The sequence below is a fragment of the Parasteatoda tepidariorum genome, chromosome 8 (genome assembly GCF_982258835.1).
Source record: "Parasteatoda tepidariorum strain Cologne lab strain chromosome 8, Ptep-v5.0, whole genome shotgun sequence".
Classification (NCBI taxonomy): Eukaryota; Metazoa; Arthropoda; class Arachnida; order Araneae; family Theridiidae; genus Parasteatoda; species Parasteatoda tepidariorum.
In genome coordinates, this window is record NC_141762.1 from 43011283 (window position 1) to 43027457 (window position 16175).

The 16175-nt window shown below is 27.7% G+C and overlaps 2 protein-coding genes across 5 annotated transcripts in view; one reads left to right on the forward strand and one right to left on the reverse strand.

The window, feature by feature from the left end:
* The window catches only part of LOC107456708 (uncharacterized), a 34939-nt gene extending 25456 nt beyond the window's left edge, over positions 1-9483 (reverse strand). The window contains exon 1 of the mRNA XM_016074657.4: positions 9308-9483. The gene's annotated coding sequence lies outside the window, so the exon portion shown is untranslated. The remainder of the gene's footprint in view (positions 1-9307) is intronic.
* Positions 1-16175, forward strand: part of LOC107456699 (uncharacterized) — an 84169-nt gene that overhangs the window by 45596 nt on the left and 22398 nt on the right. The window lies entirely within an intron of this gene.

Here is a 16175-nt window from a genome sequence, read left to right on the forward strand (position 1 = left end):
TCTTTTATTTTGAGGATCATAAAATAAATTTGATAATGTTGCTTATCAAAGACATTTGTTATTTGTTTAACGAAAAAAAACCCTTTTATTTTTGTTTTTGTGGAAAAAATTCTTTAAATTAAATTACCTTGAATCATAGAAATGCTTAAACTTTAATGACACCTAAAAAAAAGCATCAGCTGCCACTCAATCATAAACTCAATCAATGGTAGAATTTTATTAATTGTAAATTAAAATTTTTATCTATGATCAGGTGTAATTTACAAAAACGTTTTTTTTTTAATACAATTGGGGATTTATTAGCTGATTTTAAGTTACTCTTCAGTTTTATAGACTTATTCAGTTTTATAGACTGTCACTTACATGTTTCTTAAATATTACTTATTTCTAATAAGCGCCATACAATGTAATTATTTAACGGATTCCCTTAAACTCATGCTCTCCAGATTTGAAAAATATTTTTAATGTTTTACGATGATGTAAATATTAATAAAACATCGTAAAATGCAAAATGTTTTATTTACAATCATAAAAGTAAGCATGCAGCGTCATTTACACTGCAAAAATTCCTGATCAAATTACGGTATAAAGTAACAGCACTTTGGTTGCATCATCAGTAAAATTCATTTTATCTTCAAATATTTTACTGTTAATTATTTTGCCGTAATTCTTACTGTAATATTTACTTAATTAAAAAGAGACAGTTATTTTATAGTTAATTTTCATTGTAAAATTTACGGCATATCAGAGTGTTTGTTTCGAAACATGTTTTCGTGAAAATGGAATTTTCGGTCAAATAAACTGACATTCAAGGTGCCAGTACTTTTTACCGTAATTTGATTTTTTAAGTGTGTATTCCTTTTTACGTTGCGATTTGTTTCATTCTAGAACTGAACAATGTGAATCATTTAAATCTTTCCATTCATACATATTGCAAATCTTATAAAATTAAACAATGATGTAATAATCCCTTTTGCTGAAAAAAATACTTGCTAAAACAAATAGACAAACATTTTATCATCTTAGCTGATCTCGATCATCTTATGTAATAAATCTTCTTAGTTTATCCTCTTAGCTAAGAAATTTGTACTCGATTAAAAAGTTAAATAACAATTTGTTTAATTTTTTTTACCATATTCGAAAAAAAACCCAGTAAAATAACCATAAATAAGATGGTATTCAAACAGTTAATTGAGAAAACTACTGTTTACTAACTGCTTAAAAAAAATATGGTTAAAACAACCAGAATTTTATCGCACCGACTGGACCTAAGGAAACCACTTAATTCCTTGTAGATGGGTACGTATTTTAGCCAGGAAGGCTAATCACTCAATCTCATGGTGGACAGGAACGGGGGTTCGAGACCCAGAGTTGACACCACAATATTTTTTCTATTCCCTTCAACACATGAAGAGTTTCCAGTGCGCTGCACTCCTCAATTTTCGGCCTTGGGCTATTAAAATACGTTACTGTCTTTCACGCATAGATGGCAATTTTCTTCTTTGCAGTTTTGAAACCATACTACTTGTTAATGGTTAAAAAGCTGTATAATTATGTATTTATGGTTTTTTAACCACGCTAGTCGTAGACTGTTTCAAAACGATAGAGGTACAAAATGTTCTTTACCGGTCACTTTACGGTAAATTGAATGGACAGACTACAGTCTGTTATTTTACTATAATTTTGGAATTAAAATTCTAGCAGTGTATTTTTAATTATCCATAAACATTGTTAAATGAAAAAAGGACTTTTATTTTGTAATTATTTAAATAAAGCATTCGAACTATATAAAATTTGAAACTCTTAAGAGGTTCAACTGACATTCACGTTATTTAGTTATTTCCTATTTATTTTTGATAATTGAAAATTGGAATTGTTACGAATCCAGGTTCACGTGTTAAATAAAAAATTTGTTTTTACCCTAATATTGAAATTGTTCTCTGATTTTGAAAAATTTTTTATATTTTCTAATTCATGTTAATTTCTATTCTTTTGTATTTTGAATAAATACAATACACGTTTATTTCCTTTGCACCTTTAAATTTATTTTTGAAACTCACAAAAAATATTTCCTAAAATATTTCCTGATATTACGAGCTCTTTCACCTCTCTTGGCTCAAAATGTTACATTTACGAAATAAGGATCGTTAGCTTGCTACTTTATTAAATTATTATAAAAACAAGATTTTCTCCCTCAGGAATTTTCCAAGAAGGTTTAAAATTTGAAACTATTTTGAAAGGCAGTGATTGTATATTTTATTACAAACTTTTGTCGGCTATATCTTACTGTAGTAGTTACTAACTTTATTTTGAATTGCTTGGTTAAACTTTGACATTTTTGTCGGTTAATGACAGTTAGCGAGTAAGTGGTATATTGACATTTGGCACTAATGAATTTTGAACTCAATTTTGTTTTAGAAAAATCAAATTATTCTTTAGAAAAAAATATATTTAAATGGCAGTAATTCAAAAATATATTAAACGTGTATTTTTGAACTAATGATAATACAAAAATGAATTATCTGAACATTTTATTACGACGTTTACAAATATTCTAATCTATTAGTTTCGATATATAATATTTATAAACGTGTAAGACGTGAAATTACTGCATTCATAGAAATAAAATGCATATGCATATTAGCTACTTTTGTTTGTTTATATGCATATGCAAAGCTATTTTGATATTTATATGCCATTCAAAGCTATTATTGTTAGCATTTCGTTGTCCTTAAAAAAAATTTATATTCGAACATTATTCTTTCGACGAGAAAAAAAAATTGTAAAATTACCATACGGACCAAACTATATGGTAAAACAATTCATTTGATATTTTTTCGCCATCTATGGTAACGGTTTAGAGGAAAAAACGTAAAACAAAAAATAAAATTTAACCGAAAAGAATGTTTTTTATGCCATAATCTAAGGTTTGATGAAGTTATCATGTTTTTCCACATTTACTAAATATTATCACATATTATGAAACCATATTTTATTATTAATTTTACCAAAAGCACTACCAAAGCTCTTCTGTGAAAATTACTGAACCCTTAGTATTCCCATAGAGACAGAAACAATGTGATTTTTTTCCGTATTTTGGTGCGTTTGACCATACTTTTTCTCTTTCATTTCCATGTATGGGCACAATAGGTACTATGTATAGGTGTAATAGGTACTATGTATAGACACAATAAATAATTTAGTGGAATATTTACACATAGATATACATCTTTTTTAAAGCAATTTTGTCTCAGTTTTAAAAGAGATCTTTTTCTAACACTTGCAAATAGCTAACTCAAAAATTAATCAAAAAAATCTCTAACGTTATTATTGTAAGTTCTATCAATATATTTTAGTTACAGGAAGTAGTACAGCATTTTATGTGGCATTGGGATGATTTTTCTATCTTGTCTCACGCCAGAAATGGAAATAAATTATACATTTCTGCTTCCTACTACACTGAAATGTCTCGAACTCAAACTTACGGTGGCCTGCGGGGTTCAATGGCTTCCAGGCACATTTTAGTTTTGTTTTATTGAAATCCAATACATCAAAAACATTGACAATATCGTAGAAATATCTTGAAAACACCAGCAGATACAATTTAAATCAAAGTACTTCCGCATTTGCAAAAGCGCATGCAACAGCTAGACGGCAAAAAAAGAAAATCGTTAACATATTGTTTAAAACTAGTTTAGGTGTTAGGTTTGGAGGAGGGACTGAAAAATTGGAATATTTAAATACAGCTGTCCTGCGCATTTTGATTAGTTACCTGTCAAGTTTATAAGTTGCAAAAAATAATTTTGAAAGGTGACCAAGTTGATCAACGATGGTAGCTAGTCTAAGCAAATATAATATAGTTCATGATTGATGCTTGACGTCTGATACTTATTCCAAAATTTGCTTGTATCTACTAATTACTATGTTAGTAATTATGTAGTAATTACTAACATAACTATTTTAATGATAAAACCTTTTTATTAATGCAATATTACGCTAATTTAGAGAATTTATTAATAATAAGTTATGTTTAAAAGAACATATGATATGAACTTACTATTTTTATATTTAAAATGAAAACAGTACAAATTATTCAAGTTAATAATTTTATTCCCATTTAGTGGAATTATTTGCAGAATTAATTAATTCACTTACTTAACTTAGTTATATATACTATAAAATATAAATTAAGAAAGGAAGAAAAAAAGTTTTCACTTTTAGAATATCTCTATGAATAAACGCATTAGTTAAATATACCGTAAAAATCTTATTTTAGCTTAAAAAACTTTTCAAACTTAAGCTCATTTAAATTTAACTCAACTTCAAAATTATTTTTAAGAATTGCTAAGAACTTTTTGAAATATCACTTTGCTTAAACTTTTTGCATACATTTCATTTAAGGCAGAGATAAAAAAAAAAGTTGAAAGATGAAACGAGTCGAGCAATAACCCAAAAAAGACATTTCGATTACAACATCAATATTTCACACTCGACTTGTTTTCAAACATTTCATTCCACTGGGGATTTTTAGAGGATTTCTGATATTTTCAAAGCTGAAAACTTTTTTTTTATTCTCATTTTTTAGACTACTATTTTCTGACAAAAAAATTCTCCAATCTTTCTTACTCAAATTTCTTCCACGTGAGTTGCTCACAATCAAAAAAAGAGTAAATAATATTGCATATTTGATGAAAATATTTTGCTGTTTTGTTTTGGTTGACACTTCAACGTCTGGGTACACAGATTTTCATTAAGCAAAATATAATGTAATTCATACCATTTTCTTATAAAAATATACAAAACATCAAAATCGACTTTAAAGAGAAATTAATGTAAAATACTGAAATTAATGTAAAATACTGAAATTAATGCAAAATACTGAAATTAATGTAAAATATTGTCCAAAAGAAAGCAATTTCAATTATATTCACCCTGTATACCTTTGATATCAGAGCCCTATTCCAAGGAAAGTCTACTTGTTTGAGTTCAAAATAGTATATCGTTATAGACATATAGTTCAATTTCTTGATTTTGCTTGTTTGTATACTCAAGACATTTATTAAGCTCCACTTTAATTCTTTAGAATCATTGCTGTGCCAGCCATAACAAATTTTATGAAAACATTGTATGAATAATAAACAGAATTGAAAGTTAAATCATATATGCCGCAAAAGAGGTGTTTTGTCATTTAAATTATTGCAGCGATTTTATTTTCCATGATTTTGTGACAGTTGAAATATCAAGAGTGAACTCTAAAAAGAAACGCTAACTTACATAAAGTGAAGTAAACTGAAGAGTTGAATGCTTGAAAAGGAAATATTTGTGTGGCAGATACGTTACTGAAAATGAAAGCTGTTGAAGAAGTACTAAAATACTTATTAAGAGTAAAAACGAATACTCGAAAACAAAAATATTTGTGTGAGGAGGGAAACAGTTTATGCTAATACTAATACTACTTATTGACTTAACAGCATCTTGAGTATTCGATAATCAGGATAGTCATCTGATTCAGATAGGTCTCCCTTTCTTAAACTCCTTTTAACCCCTTAACAATTCTATTATTTTTTAACACTTTCACGCCGGGGTAAACCACCGGTGGATCACGCTAGATTGTCTCATCGGGCAGCGCACCGGAGTAAAAACTGGTAACAAATAAATTTCATTTTTTAGTTTTTTTCCGGGAATAATAAAAATCCATATCTACCACTTGTTTTTAACGGATGCAATTTTTATATTGAATCGCTTCTTCGCTGTGATAAATTTCCTTACAGTGAATTGTTATTGTTGAGAATAGATTAACTCCTCCCGAATATTATCTAATATTGAAAAAGTTCTTCTACCAGTATTTTCTCTTTTCCGTCCCGCTTTAAGGCGCAACACCCGGAGTGAACGTGTCAAAGAATCTTCATGAAAGTGCCTGTTTTTGAATATAAAAAAATTATAAAAAAAGGTGTATGTACCAATTATGTTTTCACTTTTGATTTCCGGAATGTTTTTCAGTTTGAAATTAAAAAAATTTAATTTTTTAGGGGAAACCAACATTTAGATAGAACTTGTTTCAAGTAAACAAGTAAAATTTAAAAAAATGCGTCTTTCAAACAATAAAATAGAAACTTCTTAAACTTAAGCATAATATTAATAAATATTAGTATTTTCTTCTTTTAATGATAAATTTGTAAAATGCAAATAAATAAATAACTGTCTCCAGTTACATTAAAAATAGGCCGGTGCAGCCATCTAGTGGGTAAAGTAAAAAATAAAAAAATTCCAGGCACAAAAGAGATAGTTATATTTAAACTTTTTTGGTGTATTACTTGTGAACGCTCTAGCCCGGAAATATCAGGGACACGAGAAATAAGAGAAGACTACTCAAACCGTTATTTTGACAGGAGCGAGAGGAGAGTGATTAACTCTCAATACTGCAACATGCACACCCTGCATTTGCAATTTTTATTGTCATTTTCTAGAATCATCAGCTACTCATTAAATATTGTTTTTAGCTTCCTTGTCACTAAATTTAACAAACCTAAATTTGTTATTTTTAGTAACTTCAAATCGTTTGTTTTTGCTGATACAATTTCGGTCTATTTGCAGTCTACAAACGAATGGTGCAGACATATGTTAGATTTATTGCTAATCTCCGTCCCGCCCCCAAAGGGGGCATCCGGGTAAGACATATGTTAGATATATGGCACTGCTCTATTATATTTTAAGTTGAAAAATCTAATACAGATCAAAAAATTCTAGATTAAATTACGGTAAAAAGTACCGGCACTCAGGGTGCCAGCACTTTTCACCGTAAAATCCATTTTTACCGGAACATGTAACAAAGCAAAAAAAATTGATTTACCATAATCTTTGTCGTAATGTGTACTGTAAAATCACTGTAACTAAATAAATATTACAGTAAAAATCACAATATAAAATTTTACTGTAAAATGAATTTTGCCGATGATGCATTCAGGGTCTAAGACTTTTTACAGTAATTTGATCCGGAATTTCTTATAGTTCGATTGACCTGCTATGATTGAAACTCTCTCTCAGAGATTTTTCAAGATATAGCATCAGTCTAGCTGAAAAAATTCCAGCCGAAATTAACATCACTGCCAGCTGTGGTACTCCTCATTTCTACAAATAGAATTATCATTATTTTTTATGAATGAAACTAATAATAAAAAAATTTCATATTCAGTGGGAATAATATATAATTCATAGAAACAGTGATTTCATAACTTGTGATTTCCTAAAATGTGGTATCCTAATAGATTAACCGTTCAGCCCCTACCCAGTCAAAAATAAAAACAGTAAAACGTAATTTCAAACTCCCAGCATAGTATGTGCTTCTAGGGTGTGAAAAGACTACGAATGGTTTCAAAACAATAAATTTGTGGAAGGGGAATGAGACTCATTAGGTAGACTCGTTATTGGTCTTCTCACTTCAATATGAAAAAAAAATTACATTATAAGAATAAGATCTCTTATAAAATCGTTTTGTATAATTCTTTGCCAAGAGTAATAAAAAATAATGAGGCAAATAATTACTGTAAAGATAGTAAATATAATTTTTATTGTAGATTTTTACAGACATTGATATAAAAAAAAAGAAATAAAATATAACATATTTGAAAGTTAAAGATTTTTGGAGTAAAAAGTGATAACCGTAATTTTCAAGGTATGGGGACAAATTTTGTTGATTTAGTCATTGATACAGTAAATATGTAAAGGTTTCTAAGGAAGTTTAACTAGAATTCGTGTAGCTGTCTCACTCAGAATGCTTATACTACTGAAAGAGAATAAAATCTCTTTTTGGATGCAATTATTTACAGTTAAGGAATTTTTTTCAAATCTGGGGGTTTTCAGTTTTTACGCAATATTTCTTCATTTCTTAAATTCATATACAAACTGAAAAATTGAACTACTTAGATAGTTAAATCTTCTAACTTTTCCTACTTTAAGACTTAGCTTTTTCCTAATTTTTCAAAGTCATGGTAAAATTTATGTTGCAGTATTTGGTTTAAAATGCTTCACCATAATAACTAGTAACTCAAAGAACAATATAAGAACTGAAAATAATTTGGTAGTACTTTTTCCTTGCTGTGAAAATTTTATAACATTTGGTAACTGAATTTATATTTTTATTTCACTTGAAATTTACCCCTAAGATGGAACATCTGAAATGACTGCTCGGCAGGAGAGGTAGAAATCAAACAGTTATTTAAAAATAGAGTTATACGATCGTTATGAGCCTACCAATTTAAAAATTGTAGCAATAATAGCAACTATATCGCTTTAGAGGAAAGCAATTGGGAAATATCTATGTGTAATTAACACTTAAAAGATTAAACATTGCTGTTTATTTTGAAATACTGAATTGGATAGTTAGGCTCTTTTGAGATTGTTTGTTTGTAAGTCAATTATCATCCAAAATCTGAGGATATATTCATAATTAATTGAATAAAAGCATATTATAGACTTTATCATTTATTTAAATGGAGCATTCTCTTTTTAATTATACATATACATAAGTTTCTTAGATAATTTAGTCTCCTATTCTTTTAAAATAATAATTGATGAGTAGAAATACTCTTGTTTTTTTTTGTTTTTTTTTTGATTTTTAATAATTTTATTTTCGTTTTTTTCGGATATCCAAAATTACCCGGGGTTACTCGATACCTACCAAAATACCAAAGGGGCTACTCTAGCCCCTTCCGTCATTCTAGGTATAATGTTTTAGGCTAGGTATAATTATTATAGTATATATATAATTATATTATATATTATATCACATATATATTTATACTATATATTATACCACATATATAATTATACTATATATATATTTATTACTAGGTATATTAGGTTATGTTAGGTATAATGTTTCTATAAGGGTAACTATGCATAAACTTGAATGATTAAATATTCATTTAAATTTGACCGAGTGAGGAAAAGACTGCAATACTCAACACTTGCAACGAATTATTTTTCGAATTATGGACAACGAGAGAGACAACAAAAACCAGAGAGACTAGATTGGCCCTATTCACCCTTATATTATATTCGTCTTTATATTCGTCTTTTGGCCCTATTCGTCTCTTCTATTTTCGTGCAAAAGAAATTAACAACTTTAATTCTGAATGCAAACAAACTAGTCTTACATTTTTTCGTTTTTAAAAAACTTAATAACATTGTTGACATTTATCAAAAAAACAGTTTATGGAATTGTTAATGTTATCCATTCATTATCAGAAATAATTAACAAGTTATCATTTAAAAAGCAGTGAATTGTCAAAAATATGTGAATATTTACCTTAATGGAAAAGAATGAGGAAGCGGAAAAAAAATGCGAATCTATGCTGGTACTAAAATATCAACTGCTGAAGAAGAAATTTTGCATTCTTTAAAACTTCAGCACTCCATCCTCATCGTTTGCAATATCATCAGCAGCTGCAACTGACCGCCTCTACAGATATGTTGGGAAATATGTTACAGTGTTCTTAATATTTCTCTGGGTCAGCAGGTGGTGAAAAAGTATATTCATAAAACAATGCTTCAGCATGCATCCTTTTGTTTCTGGGAACACTAAAAATTGTGAATAGCCCGATATATCATTGTTATGATGAACGTCACACGCGAGAAATGATATCAAAGAATTTGCTTTGATAGTTTTACGGCATGTTTGAATACATAACCATCGTAAAAGATAATCTGAAGAGTTGAAAAGATTTTTTAAGTTTTATCATTATCATACCAAACAGTAATTTTTGCTTGATAGATATGCTTAGGCCTAAGGTTTTTGTACTTTGACAAATTGAATTTACGGAATGTGAATTCAGCGATGTTTTTCATTTTGTTACTCCCAAAACGGAGAAATTTTTTTTAGTAAAATCGAAGTAATGAAACCAAAGTAAACGTTATTTAAAACCATTCATTTCGTAGTTTTTCCTTTCATATGATAATGACTTGCCGGAAATTCTGGTTTTGAAAATTATAGTTCGTATTACCAGTTATGAATTCTTTTATTAAATCACTACACTAAAATAGAAATTTTGTGAAAAATAAAAAAACTAAAAAGGAGTTTTTTATAACGTTTTCTAAAGTATCCCGACAATTTTAACAAAGTTACTAAATTTGATCACAAGATTAAAAAAAAGCACTTCGGTGAAAATTTCTGTGATTTTTGTTATTCCCATAGAACCAAAAATACTATAAATTAGTGCGGCTAATATAAATATTTTACTTTAATGTTGTTTTGAAGTGTTTTTCTATCGTTACTCAAAATATAGATAAATAGAAAACAGTAATGAAACCAAAGTAAACGTTATTTTAAACCATTTATTTGGTAATTTTTCCTCTCAGGTGATAATGCTTTACCAGAAATTCTGGTTTTCAAAATTATAGTTCTTATAATCAGTTTTGTAATATTTTACTAAATCACTATACTAAAATTTTGTAAAAAATAAAAAAAAAACTTTAAAAAATTTAAATGAAAAAAAGTTTTTAATAACGTTCTCCAAAGTATCACGACAATTTTACCAAATTTACTAAATTTGATCACAAATTTAAGAAAAAAACACTTCCGTGAAAATTTCCGTGATTTTTGTTATTCCCATAGAGCTAGAAATATTATGAATTACTGCAGTTAATTTAATTATTTTATTTTCATGTTGTTTCGAAGTGTTTTTCCATCATTACTCAAAATATAATTAAGTAGAAAACAAAACAAAAAAAAGCGATAAATTTTATAACCTTTGATTTGATGATCGTATTTTCAGTTCTGAGTATACGGCTGAATTCTGACTACTTCTTTGAGCTTAATGTGCGATTTAATCTGTACAGAAAATATTTCAAGCTACGAAATCAGACTATAATACGCACTTTTTTTAAAATAAACTATCTCTCAATTTCAAACAACAAATATTCACTTATTTTTATGCTGAATCTCCTTGCAACAAATTTGTGAACCTAACTCTCAAAAAAAGGGACTAGCCGCAAACTGGATAGTTTGGTTCCAAAATTTAAGCGAAAAAAAGCTTGGATCCATAAACATTATATTGACTTTTTGCGTTCCTTGCAATATCAAAGAAGGCGCATTGTAAATGTTTCATTTCTCAAGAACTATTCGACCAATTCCTTCGAAAATTTACTTCTTCAACTTATTTCGTCAATTACGGAGCTCGCAGATTATGAATACTGTACGGTATTGGGATTATTTTTTTCAGATTGCTGCTACCTTCCTAATAATTTTAAAGTCGAGAATATCTGATTTTACAATTCAAATTATCATTTTTGTTCAAATTATCAGATTTGTACAAACTAATTTGTACAAATCTTAAGCAGTCAAATTATAAAGATAAAATTCTTGTACGGGAAAATGCAATCATTCAATTAAAAGTTTTCTGAAGTGTTAATTTTCTTTTGTATACAGTATTTAAGCAGTATAATGGATTTTTTTTTGGGGGGGAGAGGGATTACGAAATGATATATTTACTGGTAGAACTTAGGAATATTTGTACTAAGGGAAATTTACTTTACAGAGTCTGATTACATGGTTTCAACTTTTTTTGTCACTCATTTCTTATTTTTCTTGGCATTTATTTCTGTGATTTCAAAGTTGAATAATTAATTTATTTATGAATTGCTTTAAGAATTATCTTTGCACTTCAGTAGCAAAATAACTGTCTTGATTTTGTCAATCATATGCAATGTAAACAAATTTATTAATGATATGTTATGGATAAACTGTTAAAATAGATATGTAACTTGCATGTAATATGTGTTCGAGTTTGTTTTCATAACTTTTACAAAACAACGTTGAATATCTAATTAGCATAAATATTAAGTTAAAAAGGTTGTCGAATGTAGGAATTTTAAGCCATTTGATATCCTATATTTTGACCAATACCATCTCCATTAAGAAAGCACCACCGCAATATTTTAAGATATTAATTCCACGTTTCAGCTTTGCATACTTTGAAATAAACATAACTTGTAAATCATTTTATTAAAATATTAACCCACAGTTCAATGATTATTTATGGTAGTTAATAATCTTAAATTTCCTTTTTCAAAATACGAAAATAAAGTGTATATTTAGTACTTTTTATTTACGTCACACTAGAGCTGCCCAATGGGTTATTCCGGAGGATGATCCGGAAATAATATATGCATACGTCACACCTGGTTTCACAGGAAGGACACATTTACACACCATTCATCCACACATATAGTAAGTTTGACCTAAGCCGGAGCACGATCAAAAAATAAATCTTGTATACTTTTATTATCAGTTACCTTCATGAATTCTTATTAAAAAGTATACATTTATTTCCATAAACTAATAGTTGTTTGCCTATTATATTAAAAATCATGGAAGTTTTTGGATTACAAAAACGAAGTACTATATAAAGAAAAATATATTATAAGTAATTTTTCATGAAGAATAAATACGATTAATATAACTAAATTTTATTTAAAATTTTTAAGAAGTGTTATCTCCAAGTCATTTTTTTATTGCAAAAATACTTTTTTTTAACAAAAATAATGCATTAACTCCTTAACTTAACAAGCATTAATTAGCCCGAATTGCCAAGTATTATATAGCAGGCAACTAAATCACAACAATCATATCTCAGGATTTTAAGGTAAATCTAAGCGATAAAAAATAATATGTTAATAATTTGTGACCGCAGAAATCAAGTTTAAAAAGCATTAACAAAGTTTGCTGTGTATGGTTTTTAAAAATTATTGCAATACTTACTAATATAGTTAGTTAATGTTATCTTAAATTATGTATTTTAAGAAATGAAATCAGAAAACCATTCCTTAAACATTGAAAGCATTTTATATTATATTTAATGTGTGTACAAAACAAATAGTACCTTTTTATGAAGTCAACTTTAAAATCTGCATGAAAATATTTTCATACTTCATTGATTCATCTATCCATTCTCAATTGCATGCCTCTGTTTAAAAGAACAGGAGAACCAGAGTGTTTTGAGCATTCAGAATACTTTAAATATATTTAATTTAGTTTTTGTAATAAGCAAATGTTATATATCTGCTAAGTCAAATTTATAAAATTTCTATGAACATTTTTGCATATTCCTTCATCAATCTTATCAGATGAATTTAATGCTGCTTTTATTTCCTATTTCTCGAATTTCGAAGAGTAAATGGGAAAAGTAACGAGATTTTAGGAATTAATTTCTGCAAATTAAGGCAAAATTCACCGGGAACCTGTAATTAACTCTCTCACTTAAATGATTAATTGAGATAGAAGTGATGCAATTCCGAAGTAAAATAAAACTTTTTAACCCCCGTCATTTACGCTGATCGTTCGATTTGATTAGCTTTAACTTTGTTTCAATATTAAGAATGAAATAACTAAATCTTTTTTTTTTATTTTTAAAAAAGGAAATGGATTATTATTGGAAAAAAATTGTCAAAATTAATTACATTAATTTCAGCAACATAAATCAAAAAGCTCAGAATATCATAAATCAGAACTATCACTTTCTTTAATTTTATCATTTATTTCCTCATTCTAAAATTTAAATTTAAACTAAGATTGTTTTCATTTAGGAATTCATTAAACCGAAAATTATTTTAAACAGTTATCTGGAAAAAAATAATTTTCCAATTCTAATCTCATTTCATTATTTTTTTAATTAAGTCAGTTTGTAACAAACAGATCTGTAAGTTGATTAAAAAGCTAATGGGAAGAAAATTTAAAGTAATATTTTAGTGATCGAATGAGCCTAAATTAAGTTTAAAAATTATGTTTAGCAAAGGGAAATAAAGATTGTGCTTTGCTTTTATTTTCTAACCACAGACTTTCAATAGCAGAAGTTCCTAAATCATTTACACTCTGTTGAACTATTCGCATTGTAGCGTTCGCAGTCTCAGTGTTTTAATTTCCCTGGAAAAAATAAATGTTAACTGATGTTATTCATTGGCTACTAACCACAAAACTTATTCAGAATCTTCTTCCGATTCTTAAACATGCACTTAATATGTTATGATTTGTTTGGCCGAATTTTATACCTATCTCTTACACGAATCAAACCTAGCTCATGCGCAAATGTTCTGGATGCTCTTGAATATGAGAATGTACAATACTGTGAACGCAATGATTTTTGTATTTAGCTCAATTCAACTATTTCTTGCTCAAGTAATGGAAAATTGTAAATTCTATTAGCTATTAAAAATTTAAATACAATTAGTTATGTATTAAAATAATGATGCAAAATGGTATTAAATATTTTTTTAAGTCGTACAGCTTTACCATGTACTTTAAAAAAATTATCTTTAGTATATAAAATACCATGGGATTACCTGATACTATATAGCGTAAATAACAATCTTTAATTCATATTCCTAGCAAAAGCGAAACCGATACTTTTTTAGTTCTAAAAATCGTTAGGTAGCTTAAAAATTGCAGCTGTCTAAGCATTGATTTTGAGGCATTACTCTTTTATTCTAATTGTTTGACAAATTTGAAACTCTACTTAATTTTCCAAAAATTAAAATAATTTTTTCTTTATTTTAGACATAATAACACTTTTAGTTTTAAACCTAATGTTATTTGTTGAAATAACTGTAATGACCATCATAAAAATTGTCAATAGTTTATGCATCATTATCTGCTAATTTTATCAATTTCATCATATCCTTTCAAAAAATAATTTTCGAATATGCTGTTAAATTACAAGAAGTAAGAATTGAAAATGTGAAACAATAGTTTTCTTATACATTTACGCATGTGCTGCACCAAAAGCTTTTAAGTCAATTAATGTTTCTTTGTTCTTTTATGTAGCGAGTCCAACAAAATTCTACTCACGATAAAATGGAGATTTAAATTTATAATAGCATTTTTTTTATTAATATATAGACAAAAATATAATCAAAAAGCTATCTTGCTGTTAATGTGTAAGGAGCTTCCTACTTAGTTAATTTCGTTGAGGAATTTTTTCGGAAGTCATAAATTCGACTTTGTAGATGAGAATAAGTTGTTTTAAGTATAATATTTATTGATTTCGGATTTCACATTGAAGATGGCATGACAATGTATTTCCTTACTCACGCATGCGAATATTTAAAAACTACATGTAACTGGACCTCATTACGCATGAATGAATCGTATTTGCGTCCGATCGCATGATGGATGCAGTGAGAATGGCTTTTTAGGTATATGATACATACATTATAATAGCGAACCAAAACTGAAAATCTTACGCGTGAAACGTTATGTATTTATTGGTTGTTGTTCGTTCAATGCGTTCATTGGATGCCTTGCTTCATTTATAAATGCAGGGCTAGGAGAAATGTAATGATTAGCCTTATTTGTAATTTTTTTGAAGGAACATTTTTTTATTGAAAGACGTAACGATTTTTCTGTAGACAATGAGATATTTCTGTGAAATGTGCTGTTATGTAAGTGAAATTTCGAAAACATGAAAACAATAAAGAAACACTATATTATTATAATGACAACTTGAATCTGTTTGAAAACAATATAGAGGAAGAATTTGAAGTAAAAATCTCACCTTAGGTGAAAGTACGGCGTAACACTATAGTATATCACGCATTTCAATTGTAGGTTTTTAACTTGTAACTCTAAAGTTAATCTATATAAAATAGAAATGTATAGCTTTATTTAGATTTTGAATGTCCCTCTCCTTATTGGAAAATATTGAAATGGGAAAAAAAATTTATTTTAAAATTAATTTGCTTAGTTTCTAAATTTTTTTTTGACTACACAAAAGTTGTCAGATTCTTTTGAAAAGATTTTATTTTTAACATTCTGATATTTAAAAGTGATTCACTCCTTCAAAACAACTATTTGTTGGTTTTTTATTTATTTTAACATTCAAAAGCATGTACACTTCCTGAACTAGCCATTTTTAACACTTCAAACTACGTAAATCTGCCTGAAGAACTTTGTTATTTTATATAAATATTTTAAGATATTGCAAATCTTTTCAACGCATCACTCGTTTTTAATTTTCTCTAGCACCAATTACATTTTCAACAGTCTGATATTTTAAAAAAAAATCATGCCTCCAAAACAATTATTTACTGTCTCTTTAAATATTTTAATATTCAAAAGTATGTAAACCTCCTAAATTAACTATTTTAAGTACTTCAAACTACGTAAACCTTTTAACTAACTCTTT